We start from the raw sequence: 22,709 nt of genomic DNA, 5'->3' as shown, positions 1-22,709 counted from the left end.
GTCTTATGAGAACTCCCTTGTATGTAACTAATTGCTTTTCTCTCGCTGCTTTTAAGATTCTCTCTTTGTCTTTAACCTTTTGCATTTTGATGATGATGTGTCTTGGTGTGGGCCTCTTGGGGTTCATCTTGTTTGAGACTCTCTGTGCTTCCTGGACTTGTATGTCTGTTTCCTTCCCCAAGTTAACGAAGTTTTCTGCCATTATTGTTTCAAATAGGTTTTCAATTTCTTGTTCTCGCTCTTCTCCTTCTGGTACACCCAAGATGAGAATGTTGGTATGCTTGAAGTTGTCCCAGAGGCTCCTTACACTATTCTAATTTTTTTTGGATTCTATTTTCTTTTTGCTGTTCTGATTGGGTGTTTTATGCTTTCTTATATTCCAAATTGATGGTTTGCTTCTTGGCATTACCTACTCTATTAAATCTGTGTAAATTATTCTTTATTTCAGATAATGCCTCCTTCATTTCTGACTGGTCCTTTTTTATGCTCTTGAGACCCTCACTAAGTTTGCTAAGGTTCTCACTAAGTTCATTGAGCATCCTTATAAGCAGTGTTTCAAACTCAGCATCTGTTAGGTTGCTTATCTCCATTTTACTTAGTTCTTTTCCTGGGGTTTTGTTCTGTTCTTTCATTTGGGACCTGTTTCTTTGTCTCCTCATTTTGGCTGCCTCCCTGTGTTTGTTTCTATGTATTACTTAACGAGAGGTACGGGGGCTATCTGAGACCAGATACTGCTTGTTTGAAAAAATTTAGGGAAACTTGAAGCAGGATTCAAGACAGGCCAATCCGAAGGTTAAGCAACTGGCAACAGCATAAGTGGGCCTGAAAGTTGGGTGGGGCGGGGCCTCAGGGAATCATCAGGGCAGGGCAACCAGTGTGAGCCAGGTTGCTGGAGTCCCCGATATGGCGGCTGTCTGCTGCCCCAGGGAAGGGCTCCCCAAAGGATCAAAGGCCTCTGACGTCACGTCTGTCCAGGAGAAAGCCCCCTCTCCAGCCCTCTCTCTGATGAGAAACAGCTCAGTTCTTCCGTGTATGTCTCTGGTGCCCCTCGAGCTGCCTCCCCTCCAAGCTTAGAGGGAGTGAGTTCAATAAGTCTGTTTGTGGGCCCTTTAAGAGGAGCTGCCTGAGGCTCCAGCTGCCTCAGCCTCCCTGAGCCTCAATTCCTGCTGGTTTTTCCAGCCAGAAGTTATGGGGACTTCTCTTCCTGGCACTGGAACCCTGAGCAGGGCACCTGGTGTGGGACAGGGACCCCTCAGTCCTCAGGGAGGACCTTCCCAGCCGAGGTCTCCTCCTGATTTTTATCCACCACATGTGGGTGTGGAACCAGCCAGTCCACCAGGTCCCTCCTATCAGTCTCGATGTGGCTGCTGCTTTAATTCCGTAGTTGTTGGACTTCCACTCAGCTTGATTTCAGGCGGTGTTGAATGATGGTTGTTCTGTAGTTTAGTTGTAACTTTGATGTGGTTATGGGAGGACATGATACCGTGTTTACCTATGCCGCCATCTTGACTGGAAGTCCATTTTTCTATTTCTTATTTTTTTTTATTAATTTTTGTTACATATGTTTCTCCTTTTCCCCCCACTGATTCCCCCCTCCCCCTCCATCCCTGCCCTTTCCCCTGTTTGTTGTCCTTGTCCACTGTTCATGTATTATGCATATAAGATCTGAGGTTTATCTCTCCCCCACCACCCCCCTCATTAGGGGATTGTCAGTCTGTACCCCACTTCTGTGTCTCTGGGATTACCCCATTCCTCAGACTGTTATGTTCATTATATTCCACAAATTAGTGAGATCATATAAAACTTGTCTTTCTCTGATTAGCTTGTTTCACTTAGGATGACACTTTCAAGGTCCCTCCATGTAGTCTCAAAGGATAACAGATCTTTCTTTCTTACAGCTGCATAGTACTCCATTGTGTATATGTACCACTGCTTTTATATCCATTCGTCTACTGATGGAGACTTGGGCTGTTACCAGAATTTAGCGATTGTAAATAGTGCTGCTATAAACATGGGGGTACATATAGTATTTCTGACTGGTGTTTTGGGCTTCTAAGGGTATATTCCTAGAAGTGGGATCCTTGGGTCAAATGGAAGGTCAATTTTTAATTTTTTGAGGTAACACCATATTGTTTTCCATAGTGGCTGCACCAGTCTGCATTCCCACCAGCAGTGCACTAGAGTCCCCTTTTCTTCACATGCTCCTTTGGTAGTTTAACTATCTGTGATTCTTTGCACTTCTAAATGGCAGATGTTGTTCCTAAGTGATCTTTTACCTCAATCTGAAGGCCTAACATAGTGCATAAATGTTTATTTGGAAGAGTTTGTCAAGTAACTAAAAACAAAATGAAGAAAATCAACATGATATTTCAACTAAAAGTCAGACATTGTATTTATTTATTTATTTCTTAATTAATTAATTTATTTATTTTTGTTACAGATGTTTCTTCTTTTTCCTCCCACTGATTCCCCCCCTCCCCACCCTGTCCCCAGCTTTGTTGACCATGTCCATTGTTCATGCATACATGCATATAAGTTCTGTGGTTTTTCTCTCCCCACCACCCTATCTTCTGGGAATTGTCAGTCTGTAACCCACTTCACGTCTCTGGGACTACTCCATTTTTCAGACTGTTATGTTCATTACATTCCACAAATAAGTAAGATCATGTGATACTTGTCTTTTTCTGTTTGGCTTGTTTCGCTTAGGAAATACTTTCCAGGTCTCTCCATGTCGTCTCAAAGGATAAGAGATCTTTCTTTCTTACAACTGCATAGTACTCCATTCTGTATATGTACCACTGCTTTTTTATCCATTCGTCTACTGATGGACATTTGGGCTGTTTCCAGATCTTAGCTATTGTAAATAGTGCTGCTACAAACATGGGGGTACATATATTCTTTCTGATGGATGTTTCAGGCTTCTTAGGGTATATTCCTATAAGTGGGATCACTGGGTCAAATGGCAGTTCAATTCTTAATTTTTTGAGGTAGCACCATATTGTTTCCAATAGTGGTCGCACCAGTCTGCATTCCCACCAGCAGTGTACTAGAGTCCCCTTTTCTCCACATCCTCGCCAACACTTGTTGTTTGATGATTTGTTGATGGAGGCCATTTGGACAGGTGTGAGGTGATACCTCATTGTTGTTTTAATTTGCATCTCTCTGATGATTAGGGATGTAGAGCAGTTCTTCATATGCCTCTTAGTCATTTGTATGTCCTGTTTGGAGAGGTGTCTATTTAGTTCCTCTGCCCATTTTTTTAATTGGATTTTTTGTCTTCCTTTTGTGGAGTTGTATGAGCACTCTATATGTATTGGAAATTAATCCCTTATCTGATATATCATTGGCAATTATGCTCTCCCATACAGTAGGTACCCTTTTCGTTTTGATGATTGTATCTTTCGCTGTGCAGAAGCTTTTCAGTTTGATGTAGTGTAGAAAATGATGTGTTCATTTTCTTCTTTGTTTCTATTGCCTTAGGTGATGTGTCAATAAAAATTCTGCTGGGTATGATGTCTGAAATTTTGTTGCCTACAGTCTATTCTAGGACTTTTATGAATTCATGAGTTAAATTTAAGTCTTTTATCCATTTTGAGTTTATTCTCGTGTAGGGTGTAAGTTGATGGTCTAGTTACATTTTTCTGCAGGTAGCTGTCCAATTTTCACAGCACCATTTATTAAAGAGGCTGTCCTTACTCCACTGTATGCTCTTGCCACCTTTGTCAAATATTAATTGAGCATATTGCCTTGGGTCCATTTCTGGGTTCTCTGTTCTGTTCCACTGGTCTATATGTCTGTTCTTGTGCCAGTAACAGGCTGTTTTGCTTACAGTGGCTTTGTAGTATAACCTGAAATCTGGTATTGTGATCCCTCCAACTTTGTTCTTCCTTTTCAAGATTGCTGTGGCTCTTCGAGGCCTTTTTTGGTTCCATATGAACTTTTGAAGTACTTGTTCTAATTCTGTGAAGTATGCCGTTGGTATTTTGATGGGGATTGTGTTGAATCCATAGATTGCTTTGGGTAACATGGACATTTTAATGATGTTGATTCTCCCAATCCATGAACAGGGTATGTGCTTCCACTTTTTCATATCTTCCTCTATTTATTTTTTCAATGACCTGTAGTTTTCTGCAAATAGGTCCTTTATTTCTTTGGTTAAGTTTATTCCTAGGTATCTTAATTTTTTGCCGCAATGGTAAAAGGGATTGTCTTCTTAGTTTCTCTTTCTATGAGTTCATCATTGGTGTATAAGAATGCCATAAATTGCTTGATGTTAATTTTGTATCCTGCTACTTTGCCGAATTTATTTATTAAGTCTAGTAGATTTTTGATGGAGTCTTTGGGGTTTTCTATGTATAGTTTCATGTCATCTGCAAATAATGACAATTTCACTTCCTCCTTTCCAACTTGGATCCCTTTTATTTTTTCTTCCTGTATGATTGCTGTGGCTAAGACTTCCAGTACTATATTAAATAGGAGTGGCAAAAGTGGGCATCTCTGTCTTGTTTCTGTTCTTAAGGGAAATGCTTTTAGTTTTTGCCCATTGAGTATGATGTTGGCTATAGGTCTTTCACATATGGCCTTTATTATGTCTAGATATGATCCCTCTATTCCCACACTGCTGAGGGTTTTTATCAGAAATGGATGCTGGATTTTGTCGAAGGCTTTTCCAGCATCTATTGATATTATCATGTGGTTTTTATTCCTCATTTTGTTTATGTGGTATATCACATTTATGGATTTGTGAATATTGTACCAGCCTTGCATCCCTGGGATGAATCCCACTTGGTCATGGTGGATAATATTTTTTTTTATGTATTGCTGGATCCCATTTGCTAGTAATTTGTTCAGGATTTTAGCATCTATGTTCATCAGGGATATTGGCCTGTATTTTTCTTTCTTTGTTGTGTCTTTTTCTGGTTTTGGAATTAGAATTTTGCTGGCTTCATAAACCGAGTTTGGAAGTCTTCCTTCTTGAATTTTTTGAAATAGTTTGAGGAGAATGGGTTTTAGTTCTTCTTTGAATGTTCGGTAAAACTCCCTTACGAAGCCATCCGGCCCTGGGCTTTTGTTTGCTAGGAGAGTCTTGATTACATCTTCAATTTCTTCTGTGTTATTGGTCTCTTCAAGTTTTCTATCTCTTCCTGATCCAGTTTTGGGAGACTATGTGTTTCTAGAAATTTTTCCATTTCGCTTAGATTGTTGAATTTGTTGCCATATAATTGTTCATAGTAGTTGTTAACAATCTTTTGTTTTTCTGTGGTGTCAGTTGTTATCTCTCCTCTTTCATTTCTGATTTTGTGTATTTGGGTTCTCTCTCTTTATTTCTTGGTGAGTCTAGCTAAGGGTCATCAATCTTGTTTATCTTTTTGAAAAACCAGCTCTTTGTTTTATTGATCCTTTGAATTGTTTTTTTGGTCTCTATGTCCTTTATTTCTGCTCTGATCTTTACTATTTCCTTCCTCCTACATTCTCTGGGGTTTTCTTTTTGTTTGCTCTCTAGTTCTTTAAGTTATGAGGTTAGATAGTCTATTAGAGATTTTTCTTTTTTTTTGAGGAAGGCCTATAGTGCTATGAAATTCCCTCTCAGAACTGCTTTTGCTGCATCACTTAGATTTTGTGTTGTTGTGTCTTCATTTTCATTGGTTTTCAGGAAGTTTTTGATTTCTTCCTTGATCTCCTCAGTAAGCCATTCATTGTTTAATAACGCTATTTATCTTCCATGTGTTCAATTGTCTTTGTATGTTCTTCTTGCAATTGATTTCTAGTTTCATGCCATTGTGATCTGAGAAGATGCTTGATATGCTTTCAATCTTCTTGAACTTGTAGAGACTTAGTTTGTGCCCTAACATGTGATCTATCTTTGAGAATGTCCCATGTGTACTAGAGAAAAATGTGAATTCTGTACTTGTGGGGTGTAGTTCTCTGTACATATCTATTAAATCTATTTGGTCTAGTGCTTCATTTAGAGTCTCTGTTTCCTTGCTAATTTTTTGTCTAGAGGATCTATCCAGTGATGTCAGCGGGATGTTGATGTCCCCTGCTATGATTGTATTGCTATTGATTTCTCCTTTGAAGTCCTCCAGAAGTTTTTTAATATATTTTGGAGCTCCTATATTGGGTGCATATATGTTTATCAAGGTTATATCTTCCTGTTGGATAGATCCTTTCAATATTATGCAGTGGCCTTCTTTGTCTCTAATTATGGCCTTCATTCTGAAATCTATTTTATCATATATGAGTATTGCTACAACAGCTTTTTTTTTTCTTTTATGTTTGCTCGGAAGATTTTTTTTCCATCCCTTCACTTTCAATCTATGTGAGTCTTTTGTTGTGAGGTGGGTCTCTTGGAAACAACATATAGATGAGTCACGCTTTCTTATCCAATCAGCTACTCTGTGTGCATTTACATTTAAAGTGATTATTGATATATACTTATTTATTGCCATTTTTGTTTAGTGTGGTTCTATTTTTCTTCCCATTTCTCCTAATTAGAGCAGTCCTTTTACCATTTCTTGCTGTGCTGGTTTGGTGCTAATGTATTTTCTTAGCCTTTTTGTTGTCTGGGAAACTCTTTATTTGACCTTCTATTTTGAATGATAGCCTTGCTGGGAGAGTAGTCTTGGATTCAAATCCTTATTTTTCATGACCTTGATTACTTCATACCATTCCCTTCTGGTCTGTAGTGTTTCTTGTGAGAAGTCAGCTGAGAGCCTTATGGGGTTTCCTTTGTAGGTAACCTGTTGCTTATCTCTTGCTGCTTTTAGGATTCTCTCTTTTTTATTGAATTTTTGGCAGTTTGATTACTATGTGTCTTGGTGTGGGCCTGTTTGGGTTCTTCTTCCTTGGGGGTCTCTGTGCTTCTTGAACTTGAATGCCTTCTTCCTTCACCAAATTAGGGAAGTTTTCTGTCACTATTTCTTTGAATATATTTTCTAACCCTTGCTTATTTTCTTCTTCTTCAGGGACTCCTATGATGCGAATATTATTCCGTTTCCAGTTGTCCCAAATTTCTCTTAAGCTGTCTTCCTGTTTTTTTAATCGTTTTTTCCTTTTGGTTTTCTGATTGGTTGCTTTTTCTAGCCTGTCTTCTAATTCACTGATCTGGTCCTCAGCTTCCCCTACTCTGCTTGTAGACCTTCCAGTGTGTTTTTCATTTCTGCTATGTCATTCTTCATTTCTTCTTGGTGGTTTTTAATTTCCAACTGGTTGATTTTCAACATCTCTATGTCTTTACTGATGGTGCTCACATCCTTACACATGCTGTTGAGCTTCCTCAACATCATGGCTCTGAATTCTAGTTCTGTTAACTTGCTTAACTGCACCTCATTTATCTCATCTTCTGTACAGGTCTCTTGTTCTTTCATTTGCTTTTGTTTCTGTTTTTCACCATTTTGGCTATCACAGTGGGCTTTGGAGTCTGCCAAATTTTCCCTGTGGGTGTTGGTGTTCTGCTGTTTGTGGCACCCTCTCCTGGGTTTGGATGAGCCAAGGAGGACCCACTTTAAACACCACCGCCAAGTCTTAGCTTTTCTGGTTAGTGTTGCTAGCCCAGGAAATGGTTTTTATCCTCTAGCTTTTTTTGCATGGAGGATATTAGTAGAGGTCTCCTGAAGACCCTTGGTTTCTGAGTTGCCTGAAAAACTCCCTCAGGTGCTCAGTGTAAGAGGATTTCCTGAGGGTGGGGCATCTGCTGGTTGTTATTGGGCCTCAATTATCATTTCAATGGCCACCAGGTGGGATTGAATCTCTGAAGGAGGGGCTGCCGCCCCTCCCCTGGGCCCTGGGAAGGAGTAAGATGACCACAATCCTGCGTGGCTGCACTCAGCAAAAGCTCTTAGCACCCTCCAAAATCCGAGTGTTCCCAGACAGTTCCAGTCCAGTCTGTCTTCGCTCTGCCAGAGCACAAGTTGAGTGGCTGCTGCCAATTTAGCCTCTGTCTGGACTCTGCATTGTGGAACCACCTGGGACTTTTAACCCGAGGGCGCTGCTTCCAGCCAAGGGCTGCTTCGGCTGTGGTACCAGCCAAAGGCGTTGCACTCAGCAGAAACCCCAGGACTGAACCGCGGTAGCGGGACACTGCCGAGGTGGCAGCAGCTTCCAGCAGAGTCCCCTGGTCCCTGCGAGTCTGTGAGGCACCAGCGGATGGCTTAGCAGGCGACAGAGTTCGCAGGACTCATGCGGGTCGCAAGAGAGGTGGTAGCAGCAACTTCCCACTGATCCCCCTGGTCCCGCCAAGTCCCCTGGTACCAGCGAGTCCATGAGGCACCAGCTGACGGCTTAGCAGGCAACAGAGTTTGCAGGACTCCGGCGGGGTCACAGCCGAGGGGGCAGCAGCAACTTCTCACGGAGTTCCCTGGTCAGTGCCCAGGCCGCTGCGGACTGTGGGCTCCCAGCCCCCTCTTGCTTCCTCTCAAGCCTACCAGGATTGAGTCGGTGTCCCTGGAAAGACACCTCCAAGGAGTCTTTCAGTTGCCCCTTCCTGAGGATTTGCCTTTATTTTCATTGTAAATCCAGTTTAGTACTGGGTGATGATCTGTGTAGCTCCTTTCACTTCACCGCCATTTCCTCTTTTTCTTGTTTATCTTTTCAAAAAACCAGTTTTTTGTTTGATTGATCTTTTGAATTGCTTTTTTAAGTCTCTATGTCATTTATTTCTGCTGTGACCTTTACTATTTTCTTCCTCCTACTAGCTCTGGGTTTTTCTTCTTGTTTACTTTCTAGTTCTTAAATTGTAGGGTTAGAAAGTCAAACAGGAGTTTTTTTTTTGTTTCCTGAGGTGGGTCTGTAGTGCTACGAATTTCCCTCTCAGAACTGATTTCACTGTGTTCCACAGATTTTGTGTGGTTGTGTGTTTGTTTTCATTGATTTTCAGAAAGCTTTTAATTTCTTCCTTGATCTCATTAGTAACCCATTTCTTGTTTAATAGCATACTATTTAGCCTCCAAGTGTTTGAATGTTTTTGTGTGTTTTTATTGTAATTGAGTTCTAGTTTCATGCCATTGTGATCAGAGAAGATGCTCGATATAATTTCCATTTTCTTGAATTTGTAGAGACTTGTTTTGTGTCCTAACATGTGGTCTATCTTTGAGAATGACCCATGTGCACTTGAGAAGAATGTATATTCTGCAGCTTTGGGGTGAAATGTTCTGTAAATATCAATGAAGTCCAACTGATCTGGTTAGTCTTGTAATGACTCTATGTCTTTTTGAATTTTTTGTCTAGAAGATCTATCCAGTGGTGTCATGGCATGTTCAAGTCACCCACAATGATCATGTTACTATTGATTTCTCCCTTGAAGTCCTCCAGAAGTTTTAAAATATATTTTGGTGTTCCCATATTTGGTGCCTATATGTTTACCAGGGTTATATTCTCTTCTTGGATTGATCTTTTAAATATTATGTAGTGACTTGCTCTGTCTCTTATAGCCCTTGTTTTGAAGTCTGTCTTGTCAGATATGAGTATTGCTACACCAGATTTTTTTTCCATTTTCATTTGCCTGGAAAAATGTTTTCCCATCCTTTTACTTTCATCCTGTGTGAGTCTTTTGTTGTGAGGTGGGTCTCTTGACATATATAGGGATTGTGTTTTCTTATCCAGTCAGCTACCCTATATCTTTTGATTGGAGCATTTAAGCCATTTACATTTAAGATAATTATTGCTAGATAGTTATTAGTTGCCATTTTAATTTTCTGCCCGTGTTTCTCTCTCTCTCTCCCTCTCTCTCTCTCTCTCTCTCTCTCTCTCTCTCTCTCTCTCTCTCTTGTTTCTTCTTCTTCCAACAGTCTCTTCAGAATTTCTTGCAGTGCTGGTTTTGTGGTGGTAAATTCTTTTAGCTTTTTATTTTATTTTATTTTATTTTTATATATTTGTGAAGCTCTCTATTTCTCCAAGTTTGAATTATAGCCTTGCTGGATAGAGTAGTCTTGGATTCAGACCCTTCAAATTTGAATTATAGCCTTGCTGGATAGAGTAGTCTTGGATTCAGACCCTTGCCTTGCATTACTTTGTGCACTTCATGCCACTCCCTTCTGGCCTGCATAGTTTCTATTGAGAAATCAGCTGTCAGTCTAATGGAAGCTTTCTTATGGGTAACTTTCTGTCTCTCCTTTGCTTCCTTTAAGATTCTTTCTTTGTCTTTAATGTTTGCCATTTTTATTATGATGTGTCTAGCTGTGGATCTTCTGGGGTTCATCTTGCTCCGGACTCTCTGTGTTTCCTGGACTTCTGTGACTTTTTCCTTCACCAGTTTAGGGAAGTTTTCTGTCATTATTTCTTCAAACATGTTCTCTATTCCTTTCTCTGATTCGTCTCCTTCCGGTATCCATATAATGTGAATGTTGTTACGTTTTGTATTGTCCCACAGCTCTCTTAAACTCTCCTCCTGCTTTTAAATTTTTTTCCCCACATTTGCTGCTCTATTTGGGTGTTTTTCTCTACATTGTTTTCTAAGTCACTTATTTGGTCTTCAGCTTTTTCTAATCTACTATCGAACCCTTCTAAGTTATTTTTCATAACCGCTATGTCATTCTTTATTTCCTCTTGATTTTTATACATAGCTTCTACCTATTTTTTTAAGCTGAAGTAGTTCCCAGTGAGCTTTTCATAATTGTTATTAAGTTGCTTATAGTTCTCACCAAATTGTTTGAGCACCCTTAAAATCACTGATTTGAATTCTTTATCTGACAAGTTTCTATCTTTCATTTCCTGTAGTTCCTTTTCTGGTGATTCCTCTTTTTTTTTGTTTTTACTTTGGGTGTTGTTTCTTTGTCTCCCCATCTTAGCCATCTGGCAGCTCTAGACCCATTGAGGGATGTTTAGATGTTTAGGCAGCTCACTGTATATCAAATAAGGCTACTGTGCCTCACAGACTGTTTTGTTGCGTGTCACCTCTTGCCTGCTATGGATCTTGGAGGATTGACTACTGGGGGCTGTACTGGTGTGTCTTGGTAGATGCTGCTGCTGGATCATGTGGGCCTCTATGGAGCTGTGTTCGCATCTGGTCACTGGTGCCACCTGTAGCTGTATAGCTCAGGCCCTGTTGGAACCATGCTCCCTGCCCATACTATGGGCAGCTGTGTTGCACAGGCCTCACTGGAGCCCTGGCTCCCCACTGATCTTGTGGGCAGCTGGGTTGTATAGGCCCTGTTGGAGCCCCTGCTTCCTACTAATCTCATGGGGAGCTGGATCACACAGTGCATTCTGGAGACCCAGCTCCATGCGTATCTTGTGGGCAGCTAGGTCACACAGGCCTCTCTTGTGGCTCAGCTCCTCACAGGTTCTGTGGGCAGCTAGATAACACAGTCCCTTTGGAGACCTGGCTCCATGTTTATCTTGTGGGAAGCTGGGTTGCATAGGTTTCTCTGGTGCTCCAGCACCCCGCAGGTCCTGCTGGCAGCTGGATCGCACCAGTTTCTCTCAAGCCCTGGCTTCCCATCACTCTTGTGGGCCGCTGGCTCGCATAGGCCTCTGTGGAGCCCTAAGTCCCACCGCTGGTGGCTGAGAGTGCTTCTGCTCAGTGGGGCTCAGCTCCTGCTCAGACTTTGCTGTAATTTTGGGGGATGGATCTCAGCCACTGGTCTGTGCTTCTGGTGCCTGGGGATGGATGTCTGCTCCCCAGCCTCTGTTGCTGGGGGTATATCTCAACTCTGATTGGGCTGCTACTGTGGGGGATGGTACTGGGCTCCTGGCCATTTGTGATTTCTGCAACCAGCACCTTGGCTGCTCCTCTACTTTGCACTGGTCTGTGTTGGCACAGGGTGTCCACTGGTTTGATGGTGCCAGGTGCACTGGTGGGCTCAAGTTGCTGGGCCCTAGCCACTCCCATAGCCTCCTCCCAGGGAAGTCCTGGGGTCTTCCAAAATGGTGGGACCTCCTCGTGGCACAGAAAAAAACACCCTGAAGAGCCACTTACCATGGTGGCCAGCTTCTCCCGTCCACAACATAGAAATCTTTTACTCCATGTCTCTGCACTGCACAAGTTTAGTTGTCCACCTTCATATCCACTCACACTCTCTCTCACACTAGCTCACTCTCACATGCACTCACCCTCCCTCTGGTCTTGACCACGACCATCATCTCAGATTTGTACTTCTTATACCTTCAATTCTAGGCTCTGTAAGTCTAGAGGTCCTGGTTCCCAAAGTGGAAACACTCCTGCCAGGGTTACAGCCAAATCCCATTGAATTATAAGGTGTGACTTCCTTCTGGAATCAGCAGGCAAGAAGAGCAGTCATTGCCCTGGCAGGGGCCATAGACCAAGATGATCAGAAGGGGTTGGGGCTACACACTGAGAATGGAAAGAGTATGTTTTGCACCCAGGTATTCCAGCTGGTTACCTTTGGTTCAACTTTGCCTAATTGTAAGACTAAATGCACAAGAGCAATGATCTTAGCCTGAGAAGGATATGATGAGCTCGGACTCAGAATCCTAGACTCTAGTAGATATACTAGGGGAGAGTGAGTGGGATATAGAATAGATAGTAAAGAGATAATGAGTATCAACTGCCTTCCACCACATTCCAGACAAGCCACAGTAGCAGTAGCTATAGCTTTCCATTAACCTGCTCCTTCCAAATTTTTACTGTGAATATATATCTAGCAGAATCCTGAAGGAACAGCTTCCAGATTTCTGAGAAGAGGATCAAAGCAGGCAACAGATGGACTATGTGGACATTGATATTGCTCAAATCCCCTTTCTGTGAAGAACTTGTTCCCCCAATAGGTGGGAATGGTAACAGTAGTGAGTCTTCAGCTACCCACCCTTTCCAGGCTGCAAAGAATCTCGCTGGCCGAGAAGATGCCCATTCTCTAGGTAGTTTGTACCCAAAATGAATCCATGAGAAAGTATAAAGCCAATTCTCAGGGCCATCCTAATTGCGGAACATTCCATGTCATCAACTGTAGTTGTCATTGAGCTTGCACCATAGCTCAACTTTTTTCTCCATCTAATCATATAGAAACTTTGAACTTTATTAGATATTGAACTTTTTTTTTCAACATAATTGTTAAACTCTACATTCATAGCAGAGTTTCAGTAGCTCCAATTTTTCACCAATACTTGAAATTTTCAATCTTTTTAATCTAGCTATCATTTGCTAGACTAAACCCACAAAGTATTTATTGTGTGCATCATGCTTACAATATTTGCCCCTTATTGACTTGTTTTTAAATATATATCAATTATTTGAAGGCAGAAACACAAATAACAATTAAATAACATAGACTAAGTATTTAATTTGCATGCATTCCTAAGTGCTCTAAATGAGATAAGTAATAATGATAATAATGATGATGGTAATAATAATATCTATTGAGAACTACTATGTGTTAGGCATTTTTAAACATAATTCATATTTAACTCATTTAATTTTTATAGTAACCTATTTTATAGATGACAAGATAGAGGCACAGAGAGGTTGCATAACAATTTACCTAAGTTTACACAGCAAGTAAATAGCAGAGTCAAGATTTGAACCCAGAAGAAGTCTAGATGCAGAGATTGAGCTCTTATGATTTTTTTTTTTATCCTCACCCGAGGACATTTTTCCTTTTTTTTTTTTTTTTTTTTTAATCCTCACCCGAGGATATTTTTCCATTTTTTGTCCAGATAGAGTGGGAGGGAGAGAGGGGAAGGGAGAGAGAGAGAGAAACATCGACGTGAAGGGACACATCGAGTGGCTGCCACCCGCACGACCAACCAGGGCCGGGGACAAACTGCAACCGAAGTACGTGCCCTTAGCGGGAACCGAATCCGGGTCTCTCCGGACTGCAGGCCGACGACGCTCTAACTGCTGAGCCAAACTGGCCAGGGCCATTTTTCCATTTTTTTGTTCAGATAGAGTGGGAGAGAGAGAGAAGATGAGAGAAAGAGAAACATCGACAAGAAAGGGACACATTGAGTGGCTGCCACTCGCACGACCCAACCAGGGCCGGGGACAAACTGCAACCAAGGTCCGTGCCCTTTGCAGGAACCAAACCTGGGTCTCTCTTGACTGCAGGCCGATGCTCTAACCGCTGAGCCAAACTGGCCAGGGCAAGCTCTTATGATTTTCACTACATATTGTACATTAACATATATTCTACAATTTACACCCTTTTTTACATTGTATATTGTAAATGAAGGATTAGAGGGTTCAAGTAATTTCTCCACATGGCCAGAAAATGATAAAACTAAGATATGAGTCAAAGCAGTCTGACTGCAACTTTTGAACACTTGCTTATCTTTCACTCCCCCTCAGCCATGGTGGTACCATTAGTTTTTATCATACATCACAATATATAATCAGAGAGAAGTAAGTTTTATTAAATTAGTGAATGATATATATCTATATCATGGTAGAAGACACAATAGAGGGAGAGTGACAAGTGGACAAGGAGAAAGAAAAGGGAAGGGAGGAAAACAACCTTTTATATTACTTCCCTCATGATGTAGGTCCAGGAATGGTGATAGTTTTCAAAGCTCCAGTAATTTGTCAGTTACTCTCTGGAGCTCTCAGTTGAGAATTTTGAAGTCCCAACAAAGCTTAGGGAAGAAAGAATTACTGATATAATGCTAAGGGAGCAGGCTCCACGGAATCCCATTAGTACATATGCCATGGAGGTGCCGTATTCTTGTTAAGGATGATGTACTACAGACTTTCACAGTCACTACTTCAAAAACTGCGTAAGATTCTGAGAGACAGACTTAATTATTCCCATTTTCCAGACGAGGAAATTAAATGAAGTCATTGCAGCCTTGGCCTCTTCTTACAAACTAATGATTGGATGAGAGTATAATGACAAACCAACTGGAAAACTTCTGATTCCACTTTCAATGAGAACAAATGACTGAGTGACTGTCCTAGAAATTTTGGAGGATTACCCTAAGGATTATCTTGCTGTCATCTACTATTGGGCTGTCCCTCTTCCTGACCCTAACTCATATTCTTGGTCCCAAGCAAATAAGTTCAAGTTCAGGCAGATCCCTCTTAGCTTCCAGGAAAACATGGAGAGAATAAAAACGAAAGTATTTGCTGCTTTTTCCCTTCACGAAAGAAAGTTTACCAGAAAATAAACTTTGACAACTGGTTACAGCTGTTATCACAAAGGACCCCTCGTGTGCAGTTCTAGGATAAAATCGTGTTATCCAGCGGACATGGGCATCCAGATACAGGAACTTTATAAGATTATAAACATTTTCTTTCAGTGCTCCATATAACTTAGAACTTCAGAAGTATCCCCTGGTACCTAAATAAAACACCTCCTTTTTTCTTGTTGTTCAAGAGCTAGTCAACTATTGCAGAGTAATTACCTCCTCCTTGTCAGTAGCACAACTTTTAAGGAGGTAGTTTTTACAAGAATGGAAAACCTTTGTCCCCTACCACTGTCCCTTAGTACTCAGTAATCCTCAGCACCAGGAATATAACAGAGCAATTAACTTCTGACAATGATATAAATATAGGCTTGTTAAAACAAAGATTATTAAAATTTCCTCATGTTATCACCCTGACCTAACTTAACCAACCATAAACTACAATGACACACAGACCTGTAATTCTGTGGCTTAGATAAAATGCCCCAAGTAAGAAGGGGGGGAGATAGAGAGAGAAGTAAGAACATAGTATTAGAGCTTAATAAAGTGAAAAGATAAAATTCATTAATCGTATTTTATTTTTTTATTTACAAAAAATAGAGAGTGCTTTATGAACTTGTATGTCATCCTCGTGTAAGGACCTAATCTCCTCAGTATCATTCCAATTTTAGTATATGTGTTGTCAAAGCAAGCACACAATCATACTTTGAAGAGCTGGAATTTTGCATTTTATTTCAAAATCAATAGCTGCAACAATACTGTAATGATTGTGATAAATCCTTACACTGTGTGATGACATTGTGCTCACAATGAACTGGTCATTAAAATTCCAAAAGCTTCAGCTCTAGCCAATCTTGGGTTTAAAAAAAACAAACAAAGACCTTCTCTTGGCTTCTCTGATATATAAAAAAAAATCCAAAAATATTTAATTGTCATTGCAATATAATGCCCTTACCTATCTTGAAGGTAGTGTTATGGCTGAGAAACTGTGCTTCTCTTACATGCATTTTTTTTAAGAAGCAAGATAAATTTGACAAGTCAAGGAGGGAAAGGGAGAATTTTGGGGAAGAACCTCAGCATTTGAGACTTGAGTTCAAAACTAAGTTTTACCACTGATGTTCTATGGGACTTCAGTAAGTCTTAACTTCTCTAGACTTCTCTGTTTCCTCATCTATACAATAGAGATAAGAATGACTACATCGTAAGGTTCACATCTTTACCCCAGAGCACAACATACAGTAAGTGTCTAATACATTTAAATGATGGAGTGAGTATATTAGGTAATTATATAGGAGATATTAAGTATCCAGCACATAGTAGAAACTGAGTAAATGGTGGCTATTAATTTTTTTTATGTATTAATTGCTATAGCTCACTGGTGTTCAGTCAGCAATATTCTGTGAGAGAAGAAGTAAAACTTTTTCAAAAAGTCGAATCACACACACAAATAAAAACAAAGGAAAGATCATGTCAGAGTCAATTGCTTTGTATGTATATTGCTGTAAGCTTATTATTTAATTCATGCTTTTACTCAGTTTAATTTTTTTTTTTTTTTTGCACTGCAGGATCAAACTGTTAATACACTTAATGAGGCAAAGAAGCATTGCAGTATATCTGAGCAATTAAAACCCCTCCATTCAGACTGTAATAAAGCCTGCAATTGTCTCCTTTCTGCCTGGAAGAACAACTTTATAGTTTATGGAACAAGTAAGATTTTGATTTAGCTCTAACTCTTCTCCTCAAAAGTCTCTGCACTTTGCTGTCCCCTCCTAACTCTTTGAAAGGATCTTTTAATGGAAAGGATTACAAATCAATATTATCAGGACGTAATCAGATTCAGTACATTCTCCAAGCATAAGTGTTATTTGCAACCATCCCAGTGATATAGACTTCTCTTACTTTCTGCTCTTCACCAAAACTGGCTTTTTTTCTTCTTTCCTAAATATGAAACAAATAGGACAGCATGGAGAGAGAACTACGAAGTTTTACTCCTTTCTCAATGTAGTCCTGTGCTTGGCAGTCAGGTCACCTCCTTTACCAGACAATTGGGCTAGCAGATCCTCACTTCTACAAAACATACTTGGCCTGGAATATAGAACAGAGTGGAGAACATACATTGGCCTGCTTATTTTGAACTTTATGATTGACTTGCCCTGTGCAAGTACCTTGTGCAGTAATAGGTACAGTTCTACATTTTTTGACCTAACGGATGTCTGGAAAACCGCAGAGCAGGCTCAGAAGAGTGCCCCACATTGACCCAAAGTGTGGAGATGAAGTTCATGAAGCGGCTCTGCTTTCAATTAAACGGGTTGAAAGGTGACTGTGCAGCCTTTGAGTAAGGAAAATGGGGACAAGCTCCTTGTGTTCTCTGAGCTCAGAGTAAATGAAAACAGGTTTGAGTGGCAGAATAAAGGACTTGGTTAAAGGTTGTTCATAGCTAAAAGGGTGCTAGAAGGATGGTATTTAAAGTTACTTGTAAGTGAACTAGGTTCTTATCCACCTTGGGGCATTTGAGTAGGTCTGTGTAGCCTGTTTTCTTCTCAGTTTGCTTTTTAATTCTGTGGGTATTATAGCATTGCAGAGGAAAATAAGAACTAGAAGAATATGAGGGAAAGGAGAAGGAGGAAAAGAAGGAGGAGTAAAAGGAGCAGAAGAAAGAGGAGAAACCAAACCAAGATTTCTCTACTTAAAAAAAAAAAAACATAACAAAACAAAACAAAAATAACACCTGCTTCTTCCTGTGCCAGAATGGAAGACAAAGCAAACAACCATAGACCTTGAACTCTCCCATCCAGGAGCCGAACAGTCCCATCCAGGAGCCAAAGCCTGCTGTCCCCAGTCACCAAAGTGGCTTAGGCTTCCTGACTCAGGCCATTTACACACGTGCCTCAGGTCTCCGAAAAAGCAAGCAGCCCAACTGTGTGTCATGTAAAGCACTACACACTAACAAGAAAATGAAACTCATTGTCACTCCTCAGGCTGAAAAGAGCTTGTGGCACAGAAAATTATGTAAACATTAAAAAACACATACACACAAACAGCATGTTTACAGACTCATCTATTAGGATCAATTCTGGACAGAGGATCTGCCTCTAGAAAGCAGAAGTGCCTGAAATTACCCATCAAAAAGGAGCACCATCGAACTCTCTCTTCTCTTCCCAAGATAAACAAACAATTCAATACCAGCTTCATAATGACCACATATTTTCAGCCACAGCAGGTTGCTGCCTGGTCCCTGCAGGAAAATGACAAATGAATGCTGTTTAATATTTTGCTTGAACAGTTTTTTCTTTCAGAGAACTATCTGCAATTCGATAATGAGAAGAGCATAGCTGCAGAGTAGCATTTTGTAAGGATGACTACCTTTCTAGGGCATATCATCTGATACACACTTTGTTTATCCAGAGTGAATTCAGTGGTTAAAATGATTAATTGAACCCATTTTCGGTTACTCATACTAGCTCTTGCAAAGGAGGTGATTGCTGTTTTTTTCTTAGTGACTCATACAAAGACGCCAGCAGAATTCTGGCAATAACAAAATGACATTTCTAAATTTAGCAGTTCATAAATCTTTTAAGATGCCAACCACATCTAGTTCTCCCCTCCCAGTGCTTGTTCGTATGTGCAGAAGACCTAAATGTTTAAGGAGACAAGAAAGAGACTTCCTCAGGACACATCTCTCTGTTCCTCCTTCAGTGCCTACCAACACCTCTATGCACTCTGGTGGGAACAGTGTGTATATTTCCCAAATAATAGCTTTTATTATCCCATTAAGATGCTAAATCTGTCTGGGAAAAAAACATACTCAGAATATGTGCATGTTTTCAACAGAGTCCACTTCAATGAATTATTTTTGTTTTTTAAATTAATTTATTTTTGTTACAGATGTTTCTCCTTTTCCCCCCATTGACACCCTCTTCCAAATCCCCTCAATGAATTATTTTCAAGGAATGCTGTGGAAACAAGCAAATTTCCTCCTGTCCTTTTATGTTATCTATTCTGTGACATGAAATATGCAGTAACTTCACAGCCTCAGGAAATGAAAATTTCTTTGCCTCTATCTTTTGCTGTGGTTTACATAAGGCACTTACTAAATGTACCTGCCCTCCTGATGTCCATTGCCCATTGATCTGAGTTTTCAGGGTTACCACTGCCATCCATAAATTTTGCCAACATATGACTCACACATATAGTGTGCAAAAAGGGAATGCAAGAGAGTTAGAGTTGGTTACTGAGCATTTAAATGGCTATAATAAGAGATTTATGAGCAAAGTGACATACAGGTATTTTTTTAAAATAGTTACTAGTTTTAATCCCTCCCTCTCAGAGCCTCTTCACCATGTAGATAGATCTTTCCATCACTGAGTGAAAGAGCACGTTGTTTTACTTTTCATCTACTTAAAATGACTTTCTACAGATGGTAAGTACATAATAACCTTTTTGCCTCTCCTCCATTTTTCTTCATACATCATGTTTGAAATACAACCCTTTACAGGTCAATTACAACAACAAAATTGTCATTTAAGAGTAGATGCAATCAGTAGATGTGAGATGAGTGCATCAAAAGGTCAAAATTAATAGGAAAATTCTTTTTTGTTTGTTTTGTTAATCCTCACCTGAGGATATTTTCCCATTAATTCTCAGAGAGAGTGGAAGAGAGGGAGAGAGAGAAACATCGATGTGAGAGAGACACATTGATTGGTTGCCTCCCGCATGATCCCAACTGGTGCTAAGGTTTGAACCTGCAACCCAGGTAGGTGCCCGTGACTGGGAATCAAACCCACAATTCTTTAGTCAATGGGCAGATGCTCTTACCATTGAGCCGAACCAGCCAGGGCATATTCTCTCTTTTCCTTTTGTCTGATGTGCTTACTCTTTATATTATACCAAATATAATGTTCTATATTTCAGAGCAATTGAGATAAACAAACAATTCTTGACTTAGAGTATCTGAGAAAATAACTTTCAAAAAGAAAGGGCTACTTAGCTAAGTATCTTCATGGAAAGCATGTAAACTCCACTGAATTCCTTTGCCTCTTCATCAGTAAGGCTTCTGGAAAACTAGATTGACTATGAAAATAAAGGCATCTTAGCTAAGTGTCCCTTCTGGCTTACAGAAAAAATAATCAGATTTTCATTTGGGTTAAAGATCATGGTTATCAGTGTGAAGCAATGAGGCCAGATTCTACTTCTACAGAAAATAAAATAATTTTCAGGCTCCCTTCTGAAGATCCACTAGGGATGAATGGAACTTCCAATTATGTTTAAAGATGGAATGTAGAGAAGGACAAGTCCAAAACCTACATCTTTAAGATGATTATTTGCTGGCTTGAACTAAATTTATATCAACAATTCAACTGAAATTAGCATCATTTCCCTCCACCCCCATATTCTTGATCTTAAAACATGATAAAAATGTAATGTTAGCCTGAATTTTTCTTTATTGTTCTTACATCTCAAGGTGTACATATCTACCCTACTATTTATGGTTTTTAGATATTGATGGGTTCTTTAGAATGTAGAAAACATGCATCCGGTTCCTTTACAACATTTGGCTCACCCCACTTCAGTCTCAAACCAATGTACTGAATAATGTGCTGGATACTAGCAGTGCAGTGATTGTGCACTAAGTTTTCTTCCTTTTTTATGTTTATAGTCTATGGTGGTTTCTGCTGTGAAATAGTAATTTGGCTTTTCATTAAACAGAAACAACAACCCTTCCTACTTCCCTCTCTTTCATTCTCTCTGAGAAAGATGGTTGTATAGATGCTGGTGATATCCAGGATTGTCAGCAAATGGTCTCTTTGTTGATACAGGACTTTAAAGGGAGGTTAAATTTTTATTTAAGAGGTCTCTGTATAAAGATGGTAACCCATCAACTAGATGTGTGTGGAGTCGGGGGAAGAACCTCTGACTCAGGTCCCAGGTGTTGATGGAAATCCAATGCCACAGGAAACAATGATATGACAAACTGTCCTACATTGATAAAGTTGGGTAAATTTCACTACTATGTCAGTAAATATGGGCAGCATAAAAACTAAGCTGTCAGTCTAACTCTACCCCCTGTCCCCAGATATCACACTTGGAGCTAGAATTCTAGGAAAAGCAGATGCTCACTCTGCTCCTGATACAAAGTCACTATTTATTGGCATAGTGCAATTAATTTAGGCTATGCCAATCCCGTTAGAATAAAAGCTTTCAGAATAACCAAGGAAATAGACAGACATGGCATGTCATGACCAAACTCATCAATAAATGAGAAGGCAAAACGCCTTCTACTTAAACAGATGTTGCAAAGCAAATGTGTGAAACTAGTGTAATTTCGTTTTCCTTTTATACAACCATGGTGGATTCTCCTGTGATGCAGAAATTCTAAACCTGCACAGTGCAAAAAAATGAGGGCTTTCATCTACTATAGTTATAATGTACATCACAGAATTTTCTTCCTCTTAAAAAGTTACAGCCGTTTCTTTTAAGATGTGAAATCTGAGATAATTAAAAAGTAGCTGAAGGAGCTGCTTGAACCCTAATCTCTTTTCTTTAGAAGAAATGAAAACAACAAACCTCTCATTAAATTAACCATAAAGCAAAAAATATGAAAGTTCACAATATTCAAAAAACTTTAGTGAACCTCATGCCGGTATCTGGACAACTGAAGTGAGAATTTAGTTCATAGCATATGCTTGCTTTGTGTTGTGAAGTGAAGACTACTTGATATGTTTAGGAAAGCAGGAAAATTATAATGCTTCTTATTAATAATACAATAAATAGACCTGGAAGAGACTTTAAAAACAATCTAGAGCAACATCTCACCTTTATGATAAGCAAAGAACAGAGGGAATTTAGCGATCTATCTGTATCATCTACCAGTTTCTTTTTTTTTGTAATGTATTTTTATTTATTTCAGAGAGGAAGGGGGGGAGAGAGAGAGAGAGAGAGAGAGAGAGAGAAACACCGATGTGAGAGAGAACCATCGATTGGTTGCCTCCTGCATGCCCCCTACTGGGAGTTGAGCCTGCAACCCAGTCATGTGCCCTCACTAGGAATCAAACCAGCAACATTTTGGTGCATAGGATGATGCTCAACCAATTGAACCACACCGACAAGGGCAAAATAGTTATTTATTAACACCTAGAGTTTAAACTTGAAAAGTTACAGGATAAAATGAAATACTTCAGTGTTTATAGAAGTTATTACTAACATAAACTTGCCTTCTTCAAATTAAAATATGGAAAAAATAGCTTCGGTGTTGAAAAAAGTAAAGCCATCTCCTCACTCAGAAAGACCAATTACATCTAAAAGTGGAGCCACTCTTTCCTTCTGCATTGGTGAGTCCAAAGGCATAGATAAAGAAGAGACAGAGCAATTGTCGGCAGTGACCGTTCATGCAATGCCCAGTAAAAGAACATCTTGTCAGTCAGACCTTTACATTTTTAATTTGATCCCCTGGACAAATAACCACATGCTATAAAAATGGAATCAATAGGTCCTCAAAGCTGAACAGGGACACTTTGCTAACTATTAATTTAGATGCTGCTGTCAATGTTGATTCACATAGCTTGTGTTCCACCCATTGTTCAAGAAATAAGCTGTTCTTTTTTCAAAGTCCTCTTTTCTCCTATTTCATATCGATAAAT

General features: G+C 39.8%; 1 non-coding gene across 1 annotated transcript; it reads right to left on the bottom strand.

Moving 5' to 3' along the window:
* Window positions 1-15,664: 15,664 nt before the first annotated feature.
* Window positions 15,665-15,767, bottom strand: LOC118630321. Its single transcript, XR_004959567.1, has one exon. It is a non-coding gene; the product is annotated as a U6 spliceosomal RNA (small nuclear RNA).
* Between the last annotated feature and the right edge of the window lie 6,942 nt (window positions 15,768-22,709).

The sequence above is a fragment of the Molossus molossus genome, unplaced genomic scaffold (genome assembly GCF_014108415.1).
Source record: "Molossus molossus isolate mMolMol1 unplaced genomic scaffold, mMolMol1.p scaffold_m16_p_14, whole genome shotgun sequence".
Classification (NCBI taxonomy): domain Eukaryota; kingdom Metazoa; phylum Chordata; class Mammalia; order Chiroptera; family Molossidae; genus Molossus; species Molossus molossus.
This window is presented reverse-complemented; position numbering and strand designations above follow the sequence as displayed.